Genomic DNA, 16926 nt, shown 5'->3' with positions numbered 1-16926 from the left:
TCCATTTCTCCTAACTGAGTTGTCTTATCAGGCTTCAATAGAAGATGTGACTAGTCTTACTGCAATTTAATATGCTAAGGCTCTTTGGTATCCATGGGAGGCCTCCCCTTTTCTGTGGAGGAGAGGAGGAGGAGTGTCTAGTAGACAGGGGGAGGGGCAGAGAGGATGTGAGAAGGAGGTACTGGGAGGAGCAGAGGTGGGATGAGCAGAGGTAGTCAAAGCTGCAATCAGGATGTAAAGTAAATAAATAATTAATAAAAAATAAAATAGAAATGCAAAAAAGAGAATAAACTAGAAATGTTAAATTCACACTTAAGATCTTAGAGTCCAAAGTATCGATAAAAGAAAGTCGGAGAAAAGTAGCTATGAGTTTGAAGGTTTCCATAGAATTGCAGAGACCACAAATGTTTCAAGGGTCAATGAAAGATGGAAATTTGACAATGAAACCAGATAATTGGAAAAAACCCACAGAACAAGCACCCTTTTAGACAGGGGAGATGGTTCTGTGGAAAAACCAGTTGTCACATAAACCTGGAGAGCTGAGTTTATTCCTCAGGACCCATGGGGGAAAAAAAAAGAGGAGAACAAAATCATTAAATTAAAACACAATTCTGCCATCATCTATAACAAATAGTTGTCCTTCCATGTCCACATGTGTCATGGCATGCTACCTGTCACATATCATGCACATACACACACACACACAAACACAAACACACAGATTACCCTTTTAATATGAGTGAAGCTGTCACTATTGTTACTTTTGATGTGAATTTTGACAATTACATTTTGAAATTTTATATTATACCTAAATTATTGAATACATTGACAGTTCTCTTCACAAAATGATTTCCTAAATATTTGAATGTCAGAGAGAACTCTCATTGTGCTCCCTTAAAACAACACTTCTGACATTAGAAGTTTGTGTTTTGCTGACTGAGTTTCATAGCGCTCACTATTGTTTGGCCATGGCCATGTTTCCTTTTCTGCTTCTAATTATTTCTGTTTTAATTACTTCTCTAATTTTTCCCTTTACAGATTCTTATTGTGAAAGTTTAAAGCAGTTTTAACACCTCTTATTTTATACCAAAATATAATTAAAGAAATGAATATCTAATGTTGCTGTAGCTTTGTTCTAGGTTTGGCAAGTCATTTTCTTATTAAAGAATAAGAAATATTACATTTTGTTCTTGGAAGGAATTTATATTCTGAAGAATCGCACAGTCAAACACACACTATTGCTCTGTTGTTATTCATTTAATTTCTGTTTTTCCCTTCCTGTTAGGAGTCACCATTCACAAGGAGATATTGATCCTTCTTGTGGACTCCAAACGTTCTGGCATGTTCTTCCACATCTCCATTCAGAGTTAGGCTGAATCTCAATGTCTTTTTAGAACATTACAATCACATCAAGCCTATATTTTATTTTATTTTTTCTGCAATACCTGATGTTCCTCTGTGTGCATGAACATCACAGGTATCAGAACAACATTGAGGCATCTAAATCTTGAAAGCTCCCTCTCACAATAGCCTTTTGATTTCTGTGTCTTCCTATGCTTCTATTATTTTGGACTTTGCTCCTTGGTCCTATTATTTAGAAAAGCTATTTTTGGACAGAGGCCAGGATGAAGGAAAAGCCCAACTTGTCACAGTTCTTTATTCTGGGAATTTTTACATGGTGACCGAACAAGTTGAAGGTTTGGAGCTGGGCCCCTTCTGGGGCCTAGGAGTGGGACCCATCAGTGTCCATCAGAGTCCGTTGGAGACCATTGGAGTCCATAGAAGTCTGCTATGAGAGCCAGCAGCCGGGCCCCTAGCGGGACCCTCTGCCACTGGCTGAGCAAGACATGGAGCTCCGAGAGGCAGCCCCACAGCAAAGCAGACCTATTCGTGGGCCTATTCCCAGGTGGATTCCAGTGAAGTGTGGACATTTCTGATATCCAGTCTTCTTATAGTCTATGGTAGTTTCAGGTCTCTTAGGTCCTGAGTTCAAGTCCCAGCAACCACATGGTGGCTCACAACCATCTATAATGGGATCCATTGCCCTCTTCTGGTGTGTATGAAGACAGCTACAGTATATTCATATATATATATAATGCCAGGTGATGGTGCCACACACATTAAAAAAAAAGAAAGAAAAAAAAACCAAGATAAAGAGAAAGACAGCAACAGCTCCTTTGGCTCTTTCAACCGCAACAGCACCAATAACAGTATCAAGACCATTGATTCTACCCAAGCTCTGTTCCTTCCAATTGGGGTGTCGGTCTCCTAGTCATGTTCTTCTTCTTCTTCTTTGACTCAGTACAAGTCATTTTCATAATATGTTCAGCAGTTCTTGCAACAATAGCTTTTGCTTTTCTTCTCCTAATATTTCTTCTCCTAGTATTTAACAAAGCCCTGCTAACCTCAGAATAAGGGCCTTTCAATGTTGCCAAGTTGCTGTCATTCTCCCTGTTCATCATGCTCGTCCTCATCTGGGTTCTCATTGGATACTGGCTTCTTATGGATGCTCTGGCCACGGGCCTCTGTGTTTTCATGATTGCCTTTGTCTGCCTGCCAAGCCTCAAGTTTTCCTGCCTGCTTCTTTCAGGGCTTCTCATCTATGATGTCTTCTGGGTGTTTTTTTTCAGCCTACATCTTCAACAGCAATGTCATGGTGAACGTGGCCACACAGCCAACTGACAATCCCCTCAATGATCTGTCCTGGAAGTTCCACCTAGGAACCAATGTGGAGCGGGATGTTCCTTGCCTGTCTTTGCCTGGAAAATTGGTCTTCTCAAGCTCCACTGGCAGTCGCTTCTCTGGGTTGGGCAATGGGGACATTGTGATGCCTGGCCTCATGTTATGCTTTGTTCTTCTCAATGACAATTACAAGAAACAAACCAGTGGCAACTCCTGTGGGGCCCCTGGTCCCGCTAATGTCTCTGGGCCCATTCGGAAGGTCTCTTACTTCCACCGCATCATCCTCATCCAGTACTTTGTAGATCTGCTCACAGCGACTGGACTGTGGCATCTCACATCCACCAAGCTGCCCAGTCAGCTCTCCTCTACTTAGTGCCATTTACATTATTGCCCATCCTCACCATGGCCTACTAAAAGGGTGACTTACAAAGGATGTGGTCTGAGCCATTCCACTCCAAGTCCAGCAGCTCTCGGTACCCGGAAGTATGATGGAGCATGTGAGAAGTGACCAGAGCACTGTCTTCACCCTTTTCTCTCATCTCGTGATTTGTTCCCTCTGCAAGCTGGCCTGGTACTCAGAGGTATGCCTGCTCACAGAACTGCAGTGTCACTGGAGTTTGCGACTGAGGGGAGCCTTCACAGAGGGTGCTGGAGCCCTACGGAGAGAGCCCTTTTCTTCTGTGCTCTGGGAGAGTGGACCTTTCAGAAGGGTCAGGCTCTCTCCGGAGCCCAGACTGTTAGCTTGTGGGGAAATGGAGAAGTTGACTTATTTAAAAACTACATACAGCAAGGAGTTGTTCTCGAACTTTGGGCACTAAATGGATGAAAATCAATTAGCAAACCGATGCTTCTTCAGGGAGCCTTCCAAAACTTTGGGACCAGTTTCCTCTGGGGTATTCCATTTCCTAGACATAGGGCAGAATTTCTGTCCTATTCTTTTACTTTTTTAACTTTTTCTTTTAAATTTATTCAATACTTTCTGTGGTGTGAAGTGACTTATTTAACCTACAGACATTGAATGACTTCTTACATCATATACAGAAGAGTTTGGTGCAATGAGTGTGTCCAACCGTGTTGACAATGAGCAGGACACGGTTTTATACATATGTACACATAGATAGCTATGAGTAAACAGCGACTAAATCTGCTAAGACCATACCATGTAGCAGACAGGGGCTTGCTATCATTTGAGCATGTAGAAGAGTTTACCATGGCTGCCTCGCATAAGCTGCCGTCTCTCGTAAGAGTCACGTGCGGTTGTAAGCTGTGGACATGTTGAACTGATAGACTTGTGGGCTGTGAGGACTCCTTCTTTTGATCAGTGTAGCAATTTAGGGGTGAAAATTTGAACTTTTTGACCCTTTTCTTTTTACAGCTTCTACCTCACAGTCTTCAGTAACTGCCTCTTGAACCAGTGCATGTATTCTAGCAGCCAGGAGTCTTTGTGCTTTCTGATCATGATAATGGACTAGCTATGTACACACACACACACACACACACACACACACACACACACACACACACACCACACACACACACACACACACACACCACACACCACACACACACACACACACACACACACACACAAACACACACACACACAAACACACACACACACACACACACACACACTCACACACACTTTCTTTCATTGGTGTGTTGTATTTTCCTTGCCCTCAGACCCTTCGAAAAAACAAAACAGAAAAAAGCAACACAATCCTGTCCTTGGTGTTGTGATTACAGTCTTGGTTTATCTATGGAGACAACTGGGCTTTGGGGACAAATGTCAGTAGCCTCTGCAAATGGAGCTGAAGCCCAGGAGCTGGAGACAGAGCAGGCTGCTGCTGTGACTTCGGAACCCGACCTTACGCTGTCGGTGTACAGAGTCTGTCATGGCTTACCGTCATCTCAGACTGGTAAGCTGCTGCCTGTGTGGGGTGAGACAGCAGACCCTGAAGTCTGTCCCTTCTTGTGGTCACTGGCATTGTGGTCTGACTCTACCGTTGCAGACATTGTGGCAGAGTGCTCATCCTTGTCAACGGAGCAGCTTACTACCACACTGTTGCTTCCTCTGTCATCTTCTAACTGTGCTGAAGGGTTTGAAGGGTTGGTGTTGTCTCTAATAAATGACTCCCTTTTCTAAAAAAAAAAATCCTATGTTTGAAGTATTTATGGGGAAAGATAAGTTCCAATGGCAGCTATTTCTTCATAACTTGATATAAAATCCTTAAGTATAAAATCATTAAATTAAAAAAATTCTGGGGGTTGGGGATTTAGCTCAGTGGTCTGCCAAGGCCAGGTTTCGGTCCCCAGCTCCAAAAAAAAAAAAAAAAAAAAAAAACAAAAACAAAAAAAAAAAATTCTGCCACCATTTTTTACAAATACACTGAGAATTTGAAGTGTCAAGAAGACTTTGTAAAAGTGTTGCTGACATTCCCACCTTAGCTGGGTTAGCTGTGCCTTCCCTTTGTTGGAATGGAGACTACTTTGTGTGAAAAATAATACTTGGTCTAATTCTCATTTCACTGACTCATATTATTCTCTGTGCCTTTGTAAATGGTTTTTTACTGGCATTTTTGTGACTTGTATATTCAAATTCATACCATATTTTATGCTATGGTGCTGTTTTTCAAATTCATAACATTTTCTTTTATTGTTATTATACATATATGTACATATACACATGCATATCGACTTAGCCATACATATACACACAAATACATAATTAGAACTTTCTCAGTTTGTATAATGTTACTTGTATGTATATTTTTAGGGTTGACCATCTGGTATTGGATAACCAGTTGTTCTGCTCTTCCCAGGGAAGGACTGCCACTCTCACAGCATTCCTTAGTTACTTGTACTTCTTTGTATAGAGTTGAGAACTTCTGAGCTTTCCCTCTTCATATTAGCATGTTTATTGGTGCTGTCATTCATTGTTTAGGTTATGTTTAGGCAGCCATATTAATGAGAATTTATGAGTGTAGCTTTTGACATTTTTTTGGAGACAATTTCACAACAAAATCTCTGTTCTTCTTTCTCTTATATTTCCACTGTAATCTTCCACAATGACACCTGAGTTTTAGGTGCAGAAGTCACATTATAGACTTATCAGTTGAGTCTGGCCTCTACAATTTTGAGTTTTGGTTGGTTGTGGTTTTCTTTAATGGTATCTCTCTGTTGCAAAGAGAAGGTTTTTTTTTTTGAATAAGGGATGAAAACTATATTTACCTGTGTATATAAGGACTAATATTTAGAATATAATTAGATATTATGATAGTTTAGAAAGGTAGTGGTTGTTGATGTTCCTACATTTTTAATTTCACTAGCCATGATTTGCTATCTACATTTTTAGTACCAAACGTGGTTTCTTTCCTGTTGAGCAGGTATTAAGTCCAATTAGAGAACTATTACTATTACTACCAAAATATATATGTTACCATGCCACCTTTGGATTTTTGTGCTATGCTGGTCATTTTTGTGATTCATAGCTATCAAAGCTATGAGAGCTTCCTTTGAAAGCTTGCTGGGAACTTTCTTGTGCCATACATGTAGGCTAGTCCTCAAGGATGATGTGTTCATGTCAGATTCAGATTGGGTCTTCTAAGCCATATGTGCAAAGCACATTTTCAGCAATAGAATTTACCTTGTAATTCTTGGGGACATGTAAGGGCAATGACAATATCTTTTGGACTACCTTGACAAACAACTGAAAAGAGGGCTTCTATTGCCTGGTGTTGGGATCTTTGTTATATAGTCTATTGCACTTGGCAAGAGACTCGTCAGTCCAGATGGGAAATTTTCATTTAAATTCAGTATAAATGTGTGTACACATACACAGACTTATATATATTGTATAAAAGCAGAGATCAGACCTATTCAAAATCAAAGTTTACGGTTTTGTGAGCATAATCAAATCTACTGTCTTTTGTTTTGTAATTAGAAAGGGAAATGGAATCGAATAAGATTACTCTGTAACATTGTCTTTTTAGTATTTGTTGGTAAAACATGAATTATGTTAAATTACTTCTTTGGAATCTTAGCTAACTGCACTGGATGGTACTTTAAATACTCATCAAGAAACATCAGCTCATAAGGCATAAAACACCAAGAATCTTATTGTCACTGGACACTAATTGGATTTTTTTGAGTAATTTGAATACGGAGATACCATACATCTTTGGTTATCTCAACTAGTGTTATTGGAACTAAAATTCCTTTAAAATATCTAGTAATCTAAGTGTGGTGATTTAAATAAATGTAGCTCCAACAGGCTCTTAAATTTGAATGTTTGGTCATCAGAAAGCATCATTGAGATTTGATTTGGAGGTGTGGCCTTGTTGAAGTAGGTAAGGCTTTGTTTGAGAAAGTATGTCATCGGGGACAGGCTTTGGTGTTTCAAAAACCCAAGTTATTGCCAGAGTCCCTCTCTTCCTGTTGTCTGCAAATCCTTACATAGAACTCTCAACTACGACTCCAGCACCATGTCTGGATATATGCTCCCATCCTCCATGATAAAAGTGGTCTAAACCTTTGAAATTATAAGTAAGCCCCAATTAAATACTTTCTTTTATTAGAGTAACTATGGTCATGATATCTCTTCACAGGAATAGTACACTGACAAAGACACTGAGTATCACATAGAGTCTTTTAAAATCTTTTCCAGAATATAATTTAATATTTAAAATCAGTAGAAACAGTAATCTAACCTTGGAAGGTTTTTTCCTTAGTAGGAAAGTCTTATAAATTTAAAACTTTGAATTTTTTAGTTAAAATTATATTGAATACTGAGAGAATTATTCTATTCAGATAATGATTAAATAACTCAAATAATTTAAACTAATAATATTTGGCTTAAGTAATTTAAGTATTCTGATTAGCTATACTGTTGTAACAGAAATATTATAGAAATGATATATCTTCCTCATTGCTAGCTTCATTAAGACAAGATTAGCATTTTTCACTTATGAATATTCCAAGAAACCCTATAAATATCTTAGACAATTTTAAGGAAATCTAAATATAAAAGGACTTGAAGATTATTAAAAGTGAGTGCTATATACTCAGTAAGGTTTTGAGTTAGGTTATTCTTGTTCTCAGGTTTTAACATAGTTGAAGATGTCATTCGTATTTGATGAAGTCTATGTGGATATACTTGACAAAGTTTATGGTAACATAATTGGATCTGTGAGTTCATCTCCTGAAGTTTTTCAGCACAGTATTGGCTAGAGATGTCTGACACAATTCTTTCTCTTCAGAAAGATATCCTTTTGTCTCTCAGGAATTCAGTGTGGAATGATGCCATTCCTGACATTTTAGTTATTGTATATAAAATCCCTTGTGATAGTCATTCCCCTATAACAGACATGGCTCACATAGCTTGTACTTATTTTATGAGGTAATAGATGTTTTCCTACTGGAAGTATCAGTTAAGAAACAGAAACTTTAGTCAACTTTGAGAGTGAAAGCCATTATATTTACTTAATCACAAACCATATCATACTCATCAGACAAATTTTATGAATATATATGATATTCAAGTTTGTGGTTTTTATATATTGAAGCTGGGAGCCCCCACAAGGAGAAATAAGTTTTAACGGAACTTTCCATATTGCTCATGCAGTAGTTATCCAGAAAGCAATGACTTTAGAGATTCAGAAAAATACAAATAGCACTCATGAAAATTCTTTTTGGCAAGTTTTAAATGGCTTAATTAATAAAAGAATAAGCAACAAAATTGCATTTTAAGCTTTTCCAAAACTGTCATTATGAACAAACACACCAATATTTAAGAAAACCATATGATAAAGAGAAGCACTCATCTATTTTAACTCAGTGTGTTGAGTTAGAAATTTTTAGTGTTTTTATTGTACTTAGTCATTTCTTTTTCTTTGGGTTTCAAGTTTCAAATTCTTTTACAATGTCCTTTACCTACCTAATTTTGTTGTCATCTTACTATTTCCATTGTGGAACAATAATTTATCTGAGGACAAATTCTCCTAACAAAATTCTTTCATTTACAAGCATTATCTTTTCTTTAATTCCCATAATGAAAAATACTTTTAATATCTAAAACTTGTATATATCTTTTCCTTATTTAATAATTGTTGTCTTAATTTTCTTCACCAAATTTATTAGAATACCTTTCTTTGTATAATATTCTATTTCAAATGAAAATGCTAGAATGTTTATATGAATTATGGAAAATATTCGTATAGTATCTTAAAGACAAAACAGGTATAAATATAGATAACATATGGAAGTGTCATTGGAAAATGTGAATACCAGTGAAAAATCACAAGGAGAAGCTTCCTGTTTCTCAAGATTGTCCTTTAAGATTTTAATCTAACTTTATAGTCAGCTAGTTCCTGGGAGAGAGTTGTTGAACCGGCTGATGTAATTACTCATTCTGTGGTCAGCTAGTTCTTGAAGCAGAGTCACTGAATTAGCTAACCTACATTTTTGGCTCTACTCTGTTTGCCAAGGGGTCTGAATTTTTCCTGGTCCTTCAGATCTGTAACCCATTTTTTAATTGGGTTATTTGGTTTGTTGGTGTCTAACTTCTTGAGATCTTTTTATATTTTGGATATTAACCTTCTGACAGATGTAAGGTTAAGTGAAGATATTTTCCCAATTTGTAGGCTGCTGTTTTGTCCTATTGACAATGCCCTTTGCCTAACAGAAGATTTTCAGTTTCATGTGGTTCCATTTATCAATTGTTGATCTTAGAGCCTGAGTCAATTGTGTTCTGTTCAGGAAATTGTCTCCTGTACCAATGTGTTCAAGGCTATTTCCCACTTTCTCTTCTCTTAGATTTAGTATGTCAGTTTTATGTAGAGGTCCTTGATTCACATGCACTCGAGTTTTATGCAGGGTAATAAATATGGATCTGTTTGCATTCTTTTACAGGCAGACATCCTGTTAGATCAGCACCATTTGTTGAAGATGCTTTTTTTCTCCATTGTATGGTTTGCCATCTTTGTCAAAAATCAAGTATTCATAGTTGTTTGGGTTTATTTCAGGGTCTTTTATTCTATTGCATTGATTGACATATCTGTCTTTTATAACAATACCCTGACATCTTTATCACTACTGCTCTGTAGTACAGTTTGAGGTCAGGGATGGTGATTCCCCCAGAAGTTCTTTTGATTTGGCTGTCCTGGGTTTTTCCTTTTTCCATATGAAAATGAGAATCATCTTTTCCATTTCTGTGAAGAATTGGGTTAGAATTTTGATAGGGAATGCATTGGATTTGTGGATTGCTTTGGCAAAATGACCATTTTTCCTGCTAATCCTACCTATCTATGAACATGGGAGATCTTTCCGTCTTCTGAGATCTTCTTCAATTTCTATCTTTAGAGACCTGAAGTTCTTGTCATACAGATATTTCACTTGTTTGGTTAGAGTTAAACCAAAAATATTTTATATTACTTGAGGCTATTTTGAAGGATTTGCTTTCTTAATTTCTTTCTCAGCCTGTTTTTCAGTAGCAAGGCTACTGATTTCTTTGACTTAATTTTATATCCAGCCACTTTGCTGAAGTTGGTTATCAGCTGTAGAAGTTCTCTGGTAGAATTTTGGGGGATCACTTATGTATACTATCATATCATCTATAGTGATACCTTGACTTCTTCCTTTTCAATTTGTATAACCTTGATCTTCTTTTATTTTCTAATTGCTGTGGCTAAAACTTTAAATCATATATATGTATTTAAATCATATCATAATCATATTGAATATGTAGGGAGTGAATGGGTCTTTTTGTCTGGTCCCTGTTTTTAGTGGGATTGCTTCATGTTTCTCTGTATTTAATTTGATGTTTGCTATTGACTTGCTATATATCACCTTTATTATGTTTAGGTATGTGCCTTGAATCTAGGATGTCTCTAAGACTTTTAACATAAAGCAGTGCTGGATTTTGTCGAAGGCTTTTTCAGTATCTAATGAGATTCTTTCAGTTCATTTATATAGTGAATTGATTTGATAAATTTTTATATATTAAACCATGCCTGCATCACTGTTATGAAGCCTATTTGATTGTGCTAAGTAATGTTTTTAATGTCTCCTTGGCTTTGGATTGTAAGAATTTTATTGAGTATTTTTGTGTTTATATTCATAAACAAAATTGGTCTGAAGTTCTCTTTCTTAGTAGAGTCTTTGTGTGGTATCAGTATCAGTATAACTATGGACTCATAGAATGAATTAGCTAATGTTCCTTCTATTTCTATTTTGTGGAATAGTTTGAGAAGTATTGGTATCACCTCTTCTTTGAAGAAGTCTGGTAGAATTCTGCACTAAAACTATCTGGCACTGACCTGTTTTGGGTTGGGAGAATTTTAATGACTGCTTCTCCTTCCTTCAGGGTTATAAGGCTGTATAAATGTGCTACCTAATCTTGATTTAACTTTGTTAAGTGCTGTTTGTGTAAAGAACTATCCCTTTACTTTAGATTTTCCAGTTTTGTGGAGTAAAGGCTTTTGAAGTAAGACCTTATGTTGTTTTTTTTTTTAATTTCCTTAATTTCTGTTGTTATGTCTCTTTTTTTCATTTCTGATTTATACTGCTTCTGTGCCTTTTAGTTAGTCTGGCTAAGGGTTTGTTTGTCTTATTGGTTTTCTTAAAGGACCAGGTATTGGTTTTGTTTCTAACTGATGCATTTCAGACTCAAGTTTGAGTATTTCCTACCGACTACTTCTCTTTGATATGTTTGCTTCTTTTTGTTATAGAGTTTTCAGGTGTGTTATTATGTTACTAGTATTAGCTCTCTATGAAGGCGCTTAGTGTTACGAATTGTTCTCTTAGCACTGCTTTCATTTTCTTCCCATAAATTTAGGCATGTTCTGCCTTCATTTTCATGGTATTCTAGAAAGTCTTTAATTCTTTCTTTTTTTCTTCCCACACCAAGTGATCATTGAGTAGAGAGTTGTGCAGTTTCCATTAATATGTGGTCTGTTTGTTGTTTCTGTTTCTGAAGTCCAGCCTTAATCCATTATGATCTGATTTAATGCAAGGCGTTATTTCAAACTTCTTGTGTATGTTGAGGCTTGCTTTGTGCCCTATTGTATGGTAATTAAGAGAGGGTTTGTGAGGGTATATAGGCATTTTATTCTACAGAAATCCAGCATACTGGTGTCTATAATCTACCAAGATGGAGGCACCCAATTGAGCTGGCAGGCCCAATTTGAAGCATGCTACACGAATTCTGGGTACAGGGTAGGTGATTTTTTATTTAATCTGTTGATTATATCTCTAGGGACATTCCAGAACCATTACTAGGGCATGGGAGGATGAAACCTGATGCTGGGGATGTCAGGAAACTGCTGGTTATCTATTGACCTTGCTTCTGGCCAGATAGTAGGGCAGCTTCTGATGGCAGAGCAGTTTTTGACTGGCTGCTTGTGGCCTGGGTTTGTTTGTTTTTTCAGTAAATGATTTGCCTGAACTTCCTTGGACTTGCCTAGTTCTTGGAAAGAGACATTTAGGCCAAGTGTCCTGAACTACCAATTTGAAGCCTATCTTCTACCCCCTTCCACTAGTAGGCCATCTCAAATCCTTGAGATCCTTGAGATGTTTCTTTGAGTTGGTATTGTTGTTTGGGAATCATTAATTTAATGGTGGAAATCTGTTGTTTAATTAAAGCATTGATTATTCATGGAACACAGTCCCCAATCTGTGGGCCCTGGTGTTAACCCTATGGTACAGTTCTCTGGACACAAAATCTCACCTGAACAGAGCTGGTCTCCCAGAAGTGCTGTCACTCCTAAGTCCACAGGTGAAAGGAACATTTTTGCTCCAATAACTGGCCAAAGAGGGACCTGCCAGGAGACTACAGGGCTCAGGAATTGCAGAATAACTGGTGACAGGCTCATTCCAGTCTCCATCTGTGTGCTGCTGAGGTAACCCTGTGGTACAGAGCTCTAAAACCAAATCCTGTCTAGAGAGAGCTGATCTCCCAGAAGTGTTGACACATCTAAGACCATAGGCTCACAGACTCACTGGAGGGACATGGTCCAGTCAGAGACATCAAGAGTAGCTAATACCAGAGACAATAAAACAGCAAAAGCAAGAACATAAGCAACAGAAACCAAGGCTACTTGGCATCATCAGAACCCAGTTCTCCCACCACAGCAAGTCCTGGGTACCATAATACACTGGAAAAGTAAGATTCAGATTTATCTCATGTTGATGATAGAGGACTTTAAGAAGGACATTAATAACTACCTTAAAGAAATACAGGACAACAGAGGTAAACAGGCAGAAGCCCTTGAAGAAGAAACACAAATATCCCTTAAAGAATTATAGGAAAACACAACCAAACAGGTGAAGGAATTGAACAAAACTATTCAGAATCTAAAAATGGAAAGAGAACAACAAAGAAATCACAAAGAGAGACAACCCTGGAGATAGAAAACCTAGGAAAGAGATCAGAAGTCATAGATGCAGGCATAACCAACAAAATACAAGAGATAGAAGAGAGAATCTCAGGGGCAAAAGATACTATAGAAAACATTGACACAACAATCAAAGGACATGCAAAACACAAAAAACTCCTAACCCCAACATCCAGGAAATCCAAGACATAATGAGAAAACCAAACCTAAGGATAATAGGTATAGAAGAGAGTGAAGATTCCCAACCTAAAGTGGAGTAAATATCTTCAACAAAATTACAGAAGAAAACCTATCAGAATACACCAGATGATAAAGGCAAACCTATCAGAATTACACCAGACTTCTCACTAGAGACTATGAAAGCCAATAGATTCTTGGCTAGATTCTTGGCAGATATCATATAGACCCTAACAGAACACAAATGCCAACCCAGGCTACTATCTCCAGCAAAACTCTCAATTAGCATAGATGGAGAAACCAAGATATTCTATGACAAAACCAAATTGACACAATATCATTCCACAAATCCAGCTCTACAAAAGACAATAGATGGAAAACCCCAACACACGGAGGGGAAACTACACCTTAGGAAAAGTAAGAAAGTAATCTTTCAACCATCCCAAAATAAGATAGCCTCACAAACAATTCCACCTCTAAAAACAAAAACAACAGGGATCAACAATCACTTTTCCTTACATTAATGGACTCAATTTCCCACTAAAAAGACATAAACTGACAGACTGGTTACATAAACAGGACCCAGCATTTTGCTGCAAACAGGAAACACACCCAAATATCCAGGAAACAAAAGACAGACATTGCCTCAGAGTAAAAGACTGAAAAAAAATTCCAAGCAAATACACAAGCTGGAGTAACTATTCTACTATCAAATAAAACCGACTTTCAACTGAAATTTATCAAAAAAGAAAAGGAAGGACACTTCATTCTCATCAACAGAAAAGATGAGACTCTCAAATTGAGAGTACTACAAAGATGTACTCTCAATTCTGATCAACTATGCTCCAAATGCAAAGGCACCCACCTTCACAAACAAAATTTTACTAAAGTTCAAAACAAACATTGCACCTCAAACAATAATAGTGGGAGATTATACAGGGAAACTAAGTCAAGGCTAACATGTGTCAGGAGCCAATAAGGAGAAGCTAAAATCTATCAGGTGGCATTACTGAGATGAGTCTGCCTTGGGTTAGAATCTATGGTAGATTTGTTCCCTTAGGAAAGGCCAAGGAGAAATTCATTTTAGGAAAAGTCCTGCTATTAATATGCTTTCCCTGTTATTAAGTATACACAACAACCATTATGTATTAATCCAACTATTTGAGTAGATTTCTGCATAACTATGAATGTACTGTCTTGTATTAATATTACATAAACAAATAGATAATAATTCTATAGATTTCTGACTTGATTCAAATAATTTTAGGAAAAAGTTTTCAGAGATGGTGTTAGTTGCTACAAAGATGTAATGAATTTAGAATCAAGAATAGAATATGTACACTCCTCAGATTAGTAAGTAAAGGCCGCATAATTAGAAATACAATGAGCTTTCATAATCACACTAAAAAGAAAAATACACTTGGGACAATTTTGTGTTCAAGGAAAATCTTTTGGGTCCAAGGATAAAGTCACAGGTGTGTACTATGATAAAGCAAGTCCATGTAAAACCTGTTGATTTGAACTTTTAATGAGTATATTATAGTGAAACGCTGCTTTGAACTTAATATCAGCACCTTGTAACCCTCATTTTATGTAACTCCCATTTTATCTCTGAGGTAATTTTATAAAGAACCTTTTGTCTGAGAAAGTATAAGAGAGCAGAGAAAAGAAATAAGGTGCATTGGTTGAATGGTTTGGCTGAGGAGCCTTGCACCATCCATCCATCCATCTATCCATCCATCCATCCATCCATCCATCCATCCATCCATCAATCCATATCTGTTTATGTTTATGTGTAGGGTGTATGTGTATGTGTGTAAGGCATGCATGAATACTTATAGAGTTGTTGTGACAGATGGTTGGGCCTGGTCAGAGTGTGGGTGTATAATTATTTGAATGTATATGTGTCTGTACATATTTGCCTGTATAAAGCATCTTAATTCTTTTCCTTTCCTTCCTCTTTGGCTTACAAAGAGTTAACCATCTTAGCCAGAGAGATTTCTGGCTGACTGAACAAAGAAGGTAGCACTAGCAATAAATCTTTTTACTTAATCCCCTGCTGTTTTTGATGAGGTGCTAAACAGTTTCACACCTAAGAGGAGCTCACAGAAGGTAGGTCAGCTACTGAAGCCAAGTGACTTAGACTTAAGATAGGTAAATGTTTTATTATTATACATCAACCCTAAATATCTCATAAGACTAAGTCTTATCCCACCTATGCACTTCCCCCTTTGCTGCCTCAAGCCTCAAGAAGAACCAGAACAAGAAAGAAGAACCGCCATACCTAGCCTCCAGCAAACATCAATACAATAAAAGAACTGGTCAGGGCAGAGAAAAGGGTGGTTAGTCAAGGAGAATAGTTGAAGAGGGACTCATACCAACTTTGAGACTGTTCTCTTTCTATTCTTCTGCCTTGGAGTCTCTTTCTGTCTAAGGCCATGCATATTTTTTTGACTCCCTCTGAGTAGTCAACAAAGAAACAACATTCCTCACCTAAGTTCTCACAGAGTTCTCCCTGCTGAAGTTCAGCATCTTGTCAGGGTACATCAGTCACATCTGGCAAGATGTTCTGGATGTGCCCAGAATGATTATACTGTATATATGAGGATGGGTCAGGTAGCAGGGTGGCTGCATTTAGGGCAGATGATGAGCTATATCTTATGGGAGGGGGATTCAAAAGTAGAGCATGAAAATGCACCAGTCTGCTGTTGGACAGCCCCAGGGTAGTGGATTTGTGAGCTTTCTCTCAATAGCATGGTGAGTGGTGATAAAAAGTTCCTACCATATGGTTATTTCATCAGCATCCAGAGCCAGGTTGGCTATCCTTGGGTCACTGGGTCCAGTTTTTTAGATAAACAAGACACAGTTCTTTTCCACGGTCCCAATTTTTGGATGAGTACCCCCTTTGCTATCCCCATTTTCTCATACACATGCAGGTGGAAAGGTTTGTGAAAGTCCAGGAGGTCAAGAGTCAGGGCCAGCACCTCCAATAAGACTTGTCTTAAAATCTTTAAAGCCATGTTTATCTCAGGGGTCCATTCTATTTTATCATTTTAACTTCTGGTGACCTCACATAATTATCTGGCAATCTCAGTGAACCCTGAGTCTACAAAACCCAATAGATTCCAAAAATTCTTGTATTTGCTTTCAGGTCGAAGCAACTGGGATGCTAAGGATAGTTTGCTTCTGGGCATCCAAAAACATGTGTCCTTCACCCCTACCTTGAATATTTACCCCAGATAGATGACCTCAAGTTGACAAAGCTAGGCCTTCTTAGCAGACACAAAGTAGCTAATTTGACTCAGTTCCAATTGCAGGTCTCCTGTGGCTCCTGTCATGTCTCCAATTTGCAGGTCACAATCAGGATGCCATCTATGCAATGGAACACAGTTATTTGTGGGTGGGTCTTCAGATAATCACTCAAGTCCTCATGCAGTGCCTCATCAAAGATAGTGGGTGAGTTTTTGAATCCTTGAGGCACGTGTGTGCAAGTCAGTTGTCCCATTAAGCCTCTCTGCAAATCTTGCCATTCAAAGGCAAATAGAGGCTGGTTTTTGGATGCCAGAGCCAGGTTGAAAAGCCATTAGGTGTCTGAAGGTTGCAATGTATGCCAGGGGGAGCTCAGTTAACTAAAGCCATGTTCACAGCTGACTGGTGCTCTCTGGCTTCTGAGTCA

General features: G+C 37.9%; 1 pseudogene; it reads left to right on the top strand.

The window, feature by feature from the left end:
* LOC116896549 overlaps positions 1-3171 on the top strand; it is a 120736-nt pseudogene extending 117565 nt beyond the window's left edge.
* The last annotated feature ends 13755 nt before the right edge of the window (positions 3172-16926 follow it).

Source organism: Rattus rattus, chromosome 1 (genome assembly GCF_011064425.1).
Source record: "Rattus rattus isolate New Zealand chromosome 1, Rrattus_CSIRO_v1, whole genome shotgun sequence".
Lineage (NCBI taxonomy): Eukaryota > Metazoa > Chordata > Mammalia > Rodentia > Muridae > Rattus > Rattus rattus.
This window is presented reverse-complemented; position numbering and strand designations above follow the sequence as displayed.